Source organism: Chionomys nivalis, chromosome 26, assembly GCF_950005125.1.
Source record: "Chionomys nivalis chromosome 26, mChiNiv1.1, whole genome shotgun sequence".
NCBI classification, from domain to species: domain Eukaryota; kingdom Metazoa; phylum Chordata; class Mammalia; order Rodentia; family Cricetidae; genus Chionomys; species Chionomys nivalis.
In genome coordinates, this window is record NC_080111.1 from 7,162,736 (window position 1) to 7,174,040 (window position 11,305).

Sequence of the window (11,305 nt, forward strand, 5' to 3'; positions counted from 1 at the left end):
TGTATATGTACATGTATATCAGTAGCAGAAAGTGGAGTCTGACACAGGTAGGCACTTACCTCACCAGGTAAGACACCTCCAGAAACTTCCTACGATGTTAGGCAAGTGTTAGAACTGAATCTGGGGCCTTGTACTTTCTACCACGCACCTATCTCCCTAACGCTCGGTTTAGGTGGTTTGCAGGGTCTTCCTATGTCCCCATGCTCGGGTTTGCAGGGTCTTCCTATGTCCCCATGCTCGCCTCAAGCCCACAATCCTCCCGCCTCCCCAACCAGAGGACTGTGGTTAAGTAGCCCATATCAAGATGTCTGGCTATCCAAAGTTTCCAAAGGCAGAGTGCTTCAACTCAAAATTATTGATTTCCCAGCAAATGTTCCGCTCTCTCTCCTTTACTTCACATCCCCTAAACCAGGCGTGTTTCAGAGCATAAATCACTAGCACCACAAGCCTGGGGCTGTGAGATCACGGGAACTCGTGTAAAGATGGATGGGCAGAACTGACCTCGCAAAGTTGCGTTTCAGCCTACATACACACAACAAAAACACAGAGAAGAGGAGGAGGAGAACAACGGCATATGCAAAATGAGTTCAAACTCTTCTCCGACATGGTGCCTGCAGAGATTCTGTGGCCCTCTATAAAGTGGCCCCAGCCAGATCACCGCTGTATATGGTATCACATCAAGTTCCAGCTTGACAATTTCCTAGGGATCACACAATGTTGAAGGTGGCCTTCTTCCCCGGAGGCAAAAGCCTGTCCTGTACCCTGTTGTCCTGATTCTGGCAGGGCTCTGGGTTCAAACAGGTGCTGGATCAGATAGTCTCTCACACGTCTTCCATTCGTCCTGTACTGTGAACCACAGTGTTTCAAAAGAAGAAGAAGGAGAAGGAGGAGGAGGAGGATAAAAAGGAAGAGGAGAAGGAGGAGGAGGAGAAAGAAGAGGAGGAAGAGGAGGAAGAGGAGGAGGAGGAGAAAGAGGAGGAGGAGGAGGAGGAGAAAGAGGAGGAGAAAGAGGAGGAGAAAGAGGAGGAGGAGGAGAAAGAAGAGGAGGAGAAAGAGGAGGAGGAGGACGAACAGATTGCAAGAAAGAACAGGAACCTGCTCCTGCCTCCCTCGGATTTGCCCCTTTACTGTCATGCGCTGGGGTGTGAAGAAGCACAGCTTGGCAGGAATTTGGCCTACTCTGTAAAGGTCATGACAGTTCCCAACAGAAAAGGATGACTCATGTTCCATACATCCTGATATTTCAGAGTGTTAGGTTCCAACACACCCTTGCTTTCCGTGGTTTCTTGCCAGTTTGCTTGTGAGTTTCACTGCAGAGGGCAGTTCAGCAGCCAAGGTGAGGGAAGCTGCTGACGTGAACAAAAGTTCAACGGCAGGTCACGAGGATGCCGGTCCTCTGTGCTTGTGTTTACAGACACAGGTTCATCAACACTCAGATTGTTTTCGTGCGAATCTGCAGCTCTGTGTGCACGCAACTTTCAAAGCCTGTTTGGAGGCTATCTCTCCTCTGGATTCTGTACACATGCATTTGCATGCACACGCCAACCCCAGCTTTGAATTTGCATGTCATTGTCTCCGAACTTGAAACACATTCAGCTTTTGACCTCCACTTCCCTACACTTCAGGAAGCAGGAATTCTCACACCCTCGGGCCTCTTAGTAAAAACAAACCCCTGGGAAACACTTGCCAGGAGGTGCATGGTGGTTCACGCTGTATGCGTATAATACTTTCTCCTCACCCAGGTCATACAAGATCACAGTCTAGATCCTGATACGAACACATGGAACAATCGAGCAATACAGCTCAGCGACAGACATACTGCACATGCGCACATGCGATCAGTTCGCCGTCTGCATGTGAGTCCAGGAAACGTGGGCTAAACAGCATCTGCTTCCCAGGGGTGCAGAGAAACCCTCAGCCCTCTCTTTCCTCCTTCCTCCTATGGTAACACTCAATACTCAGATGCCAAGACTGGGGGATTGGCCGTATTCTGTTCTCATTCCTTTGAGTCTGGCAGAGAGATGAGGATCCTTGACGAGAGGACCGGCAGGAGAGGGGTGTGGTCCCCACAGGAAAGCCAGCCGGATACCGTTATCAGAGGAAACAGCAATGCATTCTGGGCAGGGGAAATTGGGAGATTATCTTGAAAGCAAGCAAGCATCATAATGTCCAAGCTCAGGGAGACTTTCAACAGTTGTTCAGGGTTACAGAGAGGAGCGGGACACTGTAACGAGCTTTCCTACATATAAGATTACAGCCTTAAAGACAGTAAGGCCCCCACTGTTAAGGACACAGGATAACTTACTGGTCTCCATAGAAAATAAGAGAGTCCCCAAAGATTTTTGTCAATTCTGTGTCAAAAGGAAAACTGAACAAAAAAAATTTCTTTTTTGATTTTTTTTCAAGACAGGTTTTTCAGTGTAGCTCTCAATGCACTGGAACTACATTCGGAGAGGAAGCTGGCCTCATACTCAGAGATCTGCCTGCCTCTGCTTCTGCCTCTGCCTCTGCTTCCTGGGACTAAAGGTGTGCACCACGATGCCTGACAGAGCAAGCCATTTTAAATTCAGAAAATTATAGAGGCCATGGCTGTAGCTCAGTAGTAGACTTACGACCAGGCATATCTGGCCTCAGTTGGTTCCCATGCTGAACATGCGGAGTCGGTACAGGGGATACACACACGGTGCAGGAATCCCCCATTCTACAAGAGATCACTTTTTTTTCTCGTATATATACGTTTTGTCATGGCACAGCTGCATTCAGCAGAACAATTTTCCTAGTATAATATAAAAGTCTTTTTACCTTTAAGTCCCACATATTTAGGTCTGCTGACAGAAACTCCATGGAAAAAGAAAAAAAGAATTACATTCTTATTTGGCAACTTCCCAAGCATTTGAATTATAGCTACAGCCTTCTTCCAAAGCACAACACCAATAATAATAAATGACTTTTCTATGTTGAACAACTCCAGTGTCTTTCAATGGTTTCTAAGGAACTTTGACTGATACATGCATATCCCTTTGATTCTCTTCTGTGGTGGTACTAGCTACACAGAGAACAGGATAATTACTTTTATATAGCTACCTTCTCCCTGAACAGATTTCCAGAGGCTCAGTTCCACATTGTCAATATCCCTTTAAGAAATCTGACACCCAAAATGAAAGGCAGCACTCGCGAGCCAGAAAGCAAACGCATGGCATTCAGCTCACTTTACAGAGAGGCCGCCATATGTCCCTAAGTGTTTTGGGATCCACCGTCATTGAGGAGGAAGCAGGAGACTGCCGGGGAGTCAAGACAGAGTCCTGGGTCGTGTTCCAGCATGATTCCGTGTGAAGTAAACCCTAAATAAGGAAAACAGCAGAAGCAACGTGTGGCTCTTGGCTCTTCAGAGAAAACTCTTCAGCCTGGAAATGCCTTATCATAGTGCCAGCTTACTGTTGCCTCACAGCCCCCAGGGGATCTTCCCTGGAGACCTGTTAGAAGAGGAACCGGCCTTGAAAGAAAGTTCTCGGGCATGTTAGAGCTGACAGAAATCAGTTCTGATGTCAGGACTCAGTATGAGGGGATTGTAAGGAGGAACAGAGTCCAGGTGTGTTCAGTGAGCTGCTGCAGCCTATGGTGAAAGCCGCCCGCTCCCAAGGCTCCTGTCCCGAGGGCTTCACCACCTCCAATATGGGCATGAGATGGAGAAATGAAGGCGAAAGGGCAGGAGCTTGTTATCCAGGCAGGTTTGGGTAACAGGATATCAAGAACACATTTGGCAGATTCAATACATTCTCCCATGGCTACTGGAAAAACCGACACAGGAGTCTCCTCAGATTTGCTGTCGATTGTAAACTGTCTGGCTCAGTGTGATTCGACAACAGCTTCAGCTAATTCAGAGATGTAAAAATGCAGCCCAGGGAGCTGCCTGAGCCTTTATAAAGTGTCTGAGAGATTACGGGTATGGAAGCCAGGGACTATTTCACAGTCTCCCGACCTACGGCTGGCAGGCTTCTCTTCCTAAGACCCGGACAGGCACACAGGCAGGACACGGAGTAGCTCACACTCAGGTCACGTGTGTGTTAACAGTCGTCAGTTCAAATCTAAGGCTAATTATTTCCTTTCGGATCTCCTAAGCAATGGCAATCAATTCTCCCCAGTTTGTCTAAAGACTACACCTAAGCTCCTTACTCTTAATGTTGAATACAGTGATAAACTGCTTGCTGCGCCTGGAAATGGGACCGTGAAGTGTGATTCCTCCCGGCTCATCTGTTGGCCTCCCTTTATTTCCTTGGCTGTTTTTGAGCCCTAAGAAAAGTAAACAAACACATGTCACAGTGGCTCTGGCAGGCACTGTGTACACATCACTCAGGCGAATGAACATTTTGATGGCTGTAGGACTTGAGGACACGGCCCGGCTCCAGATGAAAGGTGTGTCGCCTTCGGATTCTGTCGACACGTAGACGCTTTCTCCCATGTTTTAAGAGAGGTCTAGCAAAACTTCTCTTGTCTGACAAGCCAGCCTGCAGCAAAATTTACACTCTCAGGAGGCAACCTACTCACTGTGTAGCGAGAGGAACTGATCTCAAAGGCGAAGCGTGAAGAGGTGTGCGGATGACGTACGTAAACCTGCCTGCATTTTACGATACATGCTCAATGGAGCATTGCAAGTCATGAGGGCAAGGATTTTTTTTTTTAATCTAAGTTTTGCCTGTCATGTTCATTGAGTTCTCCCGAACAGTGCTTAATATATACTTGCTGAATACATAATGAGGCCAGGAATCTCTGCTCCCGCCACACCCAGCTCTGTGGCTGCATTATTCTAGACACTCCCAACACCATTCTGCGTTGAAATGGTGGGACATAAACCACAGCAAGCTGACAGACACCAGTCCTCAGGATAATGGAGTGACGGGTCTCAAGGAAGCAGCCTCGGTGGGAGATAATATTTAGACTCCTGCAGGTACAAAACCTCATGTTGCCATTTTACCACCCAAGAAATCCTTTTCATGTCTTTTCACAATATGCCAAAGGAGTTCACGGAAGAAAGACACGCTGTGCTCCTCATCAGTGGCATCCTTCTTTGTATCCACTAGGAATTTAACACCTTAATAACCTTAGCTTGGACGAAGAGGAGTCAAGTCCAGCATGGCCTGCCTTTTATCTGCGCCACCAGCAGCGTTGGTGAGGAGTTCAAAGGATGGGACAAATGAGTTGAGTCCTGCTTCTGATGCAAATCTTTTGCCTTTCCGTATGGGAAGCTGCAAGGCTGAGAGGCCCCAGTGTAACCAGGGAGAAGAGATGGTCAGGAAGGGAAGCAAGCAAAAGCAAAGCTCCCTTCCTCCATCTTTTATCTGGGCTGCGATGGGAAGGGGATGCGCGCGATGGGAAGGGGATGCGCGCGATGGAAATGGACCTGCCCACATCTAGGGCAAGTCCTTACATTTACTGCAAAAAACCCCTCCCAAATGTGCCCAGCAGCTTGTCCCTCCATTGATTCTATATACACTCAAACTGACAGCCAATATATAATATCACAGTATAGTAGGGTAAAAAATAACTGGAAGGAGGACATCCCTCCTGAATAAGCATTGTGTTCTTCTCACTAATAGGGACATCCCAAGCTTGACCTTACTATTTGCTCATACATTAAAAGCTTCCAGTAAAGTAATTCGGGGGGGGAGGGGGCAGGGGTAGCAAGTGAGGAGCACAGTCAACACGTGCAGAGATCCGATCAGATTACTACACTGCTTTGTTTGACGGTTTCACAATAAGTCTATCGTTGTACCATATTTGAAAAACTACAGAAATGAGAAAATACTTGTTAGAGGCTTGGGCATCATAGACAGGCTCACAGATCAAAGACGTAGAGGCCTGAGTGAAATACATTTATACTGCCTTAACTGGAAGGAATAACAGGTTGGGGTAGTATCCCAACCATCTTTCGACCACCGAGTCGCAGTGAATAAGTCCAAAGAAATGCGGCGTGGCAGCGAGGGGAAAATTTCAGGTGCATCGCAGGCAGCGTCCTCTTTTAAAGATTGTTTAAAATCCGCTCTGAGACACAGAGTTCTTCCAGAGCAGATAAGAGAGATGTTTCCACGCTGAAAAAGAGTGGACCGGGGCCAGCTTTTCTCACCCAGTGAACCTCTCCAAGGGGCAGGCTGGAACCCTGGGACTGACTCCTCAGACCTTTCCCAGGGAAGCCGAATGTCCCCAACAGAATCAGCACAGATGGGATCTTGGAAATCAGCCCCAAAGGCGATTCCATTGAATTAATTGTCTTTGTTTCTGAGTCCCTCTCTCATCTTGTCCCAGATGACGAAGGAAGTCAAGCCTCCCATTGGAAATATCTGCAAGTATCAGCACTATCTGGCTTTGCTAGCTGTAGTTTTCTGTTTCGTAGACATTAATCCTATTGGGTTGTACATGAAAATGAAGAAGAGGAAACTCAACTAGTAAATGTCTGCTGTGAAGGCCACTTTTATTTTGAAATAGTTGTGGAGTGAGCGCTGGGATGAAGCGTTAGCTTTGTGCCAATACCCTCTGCAGGAAGAGTTGCACCTTGGGAGGACTGCACAGGCTGCTTCCAGAGAGTCACGAGGAGGGGATAGAGCACGGCTTGGGGTCTGGTCACCCTGGGCTAAGCTTCCTCTGCTCCCCTATCTGGAAAGTGATTATGATCCTGAAAGCCATGATCCAAAGGTTGCAGAAACAACTAGCTTGAAGGATGCATTAGTTAATCTTGTTTAACTTTTTAATACCACAATGACCTAAGGTATAAAAAATGTTATCAGCATTTTACAACCGAGAAGACTGTGGCTCCGAAAAGATCCATGCCTTTCCTTAGCAGGAGAGAGGGACTTTTTGTGAAATTACTGATGGCTAAGCTTGAGAGTCACTATTTGAAATCGGTCAAGATTCCATATCTTATTTCATATTTTCTACTTTAAGGAGAGCTTGTAAAAATTTCTTTAGTTCTGAGACCCACAGAAATCAGGTCTGCCTGATACTGGCACCGTGTAGAGCTGCAATCCAAATATAAGGGACCCTAAACTCAAAGCCTGAAGCCTTCTGAGAGTCTCTTGAAAACTCCCCATGGTCTCCTCTCCTTGGAGCAATCTGCGACAGGCAAAATCATGTCCCCCTCAAAACCCACAACCCTCACTCAATGTGGTTGATTTTGGAGATTGAACCTCTAAGTGATAATTGCTGTAAAATGAGGTCTGAATCATTTACCCTGAAATGGGACTCTAATCTTATAGAATCAAACAAGCTTGTAGAACAGGGAAGATGACGGGGCATTTTCCATGTGTGTCCACCTGGGAAAAAAGGGTCCTGCAGACAGAGAAAGAAGGAGACTGCTATAGGCAAGAGAACCCTCATGAGAATCAAGCAAACCAACCGAGAGTCTGCCGCCACCTGACTGCGGCTCTCAGCTTCCAGGATTCTTACAAAGGGTTGTTTAATCCACCCGGTCTGTGATGCTTTGGGACGGCCACTGGAACACGTACTGTCTTGTATGTCAAATAACAGGACTTCCTGTGTGTTCTGAGAAGGATCAGTCAACTGTAGGTACGGTCAGAAACCGGCTGACATTACTTCGCCTTTCCTAGAACTCAAAATGTCTTCTTCATTCCTGCCTTTGGGGCTGCAATTTTAACCGCTCCAAAGCAGGAAACCTTTCGAGTACTAACCTCATTTAGTCCCGGTTTTCCAAGGATGAGATGGACTTCCGTATACACACTCCTGCAGCAACTTTGGGCTTAACACCATCGTCTACGTGGAGTGTGGGATAGAATAATTAGCCAAGATCACACTGCGAAAATTTTGCCTAATTAGTACAACAAATATTTCCCAATCCCCATTTACACCATTGAGTAGACATCGATTCCTCAGTGGGGACAATGACTTGAGTGGGCAAGCCAACCACTGGACGGTTTTGAATTCAACGTAAGATGACCAACAGGCATCTGAACCTAGAATCACAAAACATCATAATAATTTTCACTTCCTACCGATTCCCCAATTCTTATTTCACTAACATTTATCCACTTAGTGCCAGGTGGTCTTAGAGATATTAACAGCCTGAAGAAAAATTAAATGCAACCTCCAGGATGCTCACATTCATAGGCAAAGGCATTCCCTATATATTAACCCCCTCCTTGCATGTCGTCACGTGACTGGGGTAGCTCGTGGCACTGACTCCTGCGATTCCACTCATTATGAATCAACACCGAAAAAACTTTCCGTGCTGGTGGCCACATCATCACGGAATTAACTCGGAGAGCTACGTGGAGACACTACCCACAAGTCCATTCTTTTAATGAAGGCTTAATTTAATATAAACGTATAACTGCTTAAAACATATGCTTCCGTAGAGTGGGTACTACTGGACATTAATCAGTTTAAGTGCCATTAGCAAAAGTTCTAATTGTAGGAGCCTTTTAAATTCGGCTTTTCTTCAACCTCTGCCCGGAGGAAATGTTCCTTATAGAACCCAGTACTTAGCACAAGGCAAACTCAAAAGAACAGCTAATGAATTGGGCATGTCTCCACTGGCTTCAAAGTCCAGTGGTCATTTGATTCTTTTGGTGTGGAAGGCTGTTCTCCGTGAGGAAGACAGAATAAAGAGCAGCTCACCTGTGCCGTGCCCGGACATCTGATGGATGTGCTGCAGTTTGCCTTAGACACGGAACCGAACTGCAGCAACAACAAAGAAAGCACGGAGTAGCCTGGCAGGTGAGGGCTAGCGTCCGGTACTTACTAGGTTCCATGCAAAGCGCACTGCCTGGTGTCCCTAAGCCCGTGAAACAACAGGATAGTGTTATTATCACTATTTCAATAAAGAAAGGCATGCTTTAGACAGACACTGACATTTTCTCAGAAATACACCCATTGTAAGGATGGGAGCCGGGACTCGAATCCAAGTGAAGGATTTGAAGCCCCAGGCTGTCAACAGGTAGTTCCAACACAATACAATAATCACTAAAATGAATAAAGTATCTGCAGCGTGCCAGGTGTTGGGCATGTCATGTGATGAGCGAATTTTACCCACAGGTGGTCCCGTGAGGCAGCCGCTATTGGCTCGCAGTTCGCGATTCATTTTTTTTTTTTTTTTGCAGACTCTCAGAGAGGCTAAGAAACCTGCCTGAGGTCACTTAACCTCTCGGAGGTTCGGTCCCTGTGTCCTAAAATGGTACACCTGTACACGGATTTGACCCCAGCCAGTCTGGCACCATGGCCCTCGCTGTGAGCCATCATAAAACGCTGCTGGGCCCTTTGACCCAAAAGGAAATCATAATTGCTGCCAATGTCCCTGACATATTTTCTGTTCCTTCTTAACTGCGGCGAGTTGGCAGAGCCAGACTAATTCTATTTGGACATTTTTAACTCATCCTTAATGATAAACTTCATTAATTAGTTTGAGTTGCCTTTCTCCCCTCCCTATGGGCTCTGAGCCTCTCAGGCTGGTGTTAGGGGTGGGGGGTTGGGTTAAGGTGAGCCCTCCTATTTGTCTCCGAATTTCAACTCTGACTTGTAACTCAAATGTCATGCCTCACAATTGAAGTTAATAGAATCAATTAAAGCCCAGCGTGGCTCACTAGCCTGCAAAATAACCTATTGAAAGCAGGATTTTGTAAATGTGAGTCTAACGAGACCAGGGGAGGGCCTGGGCATCTAAAGACAGGCCTATATTTCTCAGCCTCAGCAAGGTGGAGGCACTATACCCGAAGGGCATGATTAGGCTACATAAAGAAGCTTCCTAGCTGAATCGGATTCAGTGTAACTACCCTTGGCGCACTCTGCAAACAGAGAGGATGTGCTCTCTACTGTGGAGAGACTTCCCCAAAGGAAACGCCCCTCATTGTTTACTCAGCTCTGTCCGGAAGGAGAGGCCTGGGGTCTTCCTCAATGCTTTCCAAGTTGTGGGTTATGACCCATTAGTAGGTCAGGAAATGTAACTTTTAGATTCTGGCTGAGATTTTCAACAGGACAGATCTGTCTGTTATATGAGGCAAGTTTTAATACCATTTCACAATATTTATTTCTGTTGTAAACTTCTAAACATATATTTATGTTCTAGTTGGTGAGCGGAGAGTTTTTGAAATGTTTCCCTTTGTGGGTCTGTTTTAAAGCCATTGATATACTGGTCTTAAGTGTCCTAACTCACAGAAGTGTGTATTTTGGAGTATCATAAATTACCCTCAAAATGGGAAAAGTTAGAAATAGTGTTTTTACTCTGCCAAACTTAAAAATATCACAAAAAAAGTAGGATTCTTATTCCCCCAAAGTCAAAACTTTTGACATAAAAATAACAGTAAACTGGTGTGGTTACATTCACCTGTAATTCCAACACTTAGGAAGGAGAGACAGTAATCAGAGGTTCAAAGTCACCCCGGGATAGAGACTTTCTCTTAAGATCTAAAAAATATATAAGTGATTTTTTAAAAGAGCAATAATACGATCACACACTAAAGTACATTTTTTTTAAATGAATGTGTTTTTGCTTTATGGTGCATTTATAGCTTTTCATGAAGCCCCCTTAGCTAGGCATTGGAGAACAAACATAAATATGCCCAACGTAAGAATGAGTGCTATGTACAGTTAGGGACACCTCAAAGAAGCGCTGCTTTGGATGTCTATGTTTTGCTATAGCAGCACCAGCCCAGCTCCCGAGGAGACACAGCCTCTACCATAAGCTAGAATAGAGGGAACGACCCCTGGGCTTGAGGATGTCCCACAGCACTGACTCTGTGGATTGATATGGGAAACACACAGGCTCATAGATGGTTCCCAGGGGAATCCAAACAATGTAGGTCAGCTTTCCTGGGATTTCATCACCGAAGTATGAGGGAATAAGATGATATTTCTGGAATTTCTGGATCCACAAGTTGAAGAACTAGATATTATAGGTGATGTTATTCTGAGGAACTTTGACAAACAGGTCATGATGGTTCATGGTATCTTTATGCCCACATGACCATCTCCCAACGCTGACACCAGAACTGCAAACTCAGTCTCTCAGGAGTATTGATATTAGTGCATCTTTGAAACTCTTGTAGAATTCTGCACTGAAACCATTTGGTCCTGAGCTGTTTTTGGTTGGGAGACTTTTGATGACTGTTTCTATTTCTTCATCAGTTATCGGTATATTTAATTTGCTTATCTCATGTTGATTTAATTTTGATAAGTGATATTTATCCAGAAAATTGTCCATTTCCTTTAAGTTTTCCAATTTTGTGGAGTACAGATTTTCAAAACGACCTGATGATTCTCTGGATTTCCTTCATGTCTGTTGCTATGTCCCCCTTTTCGTTTC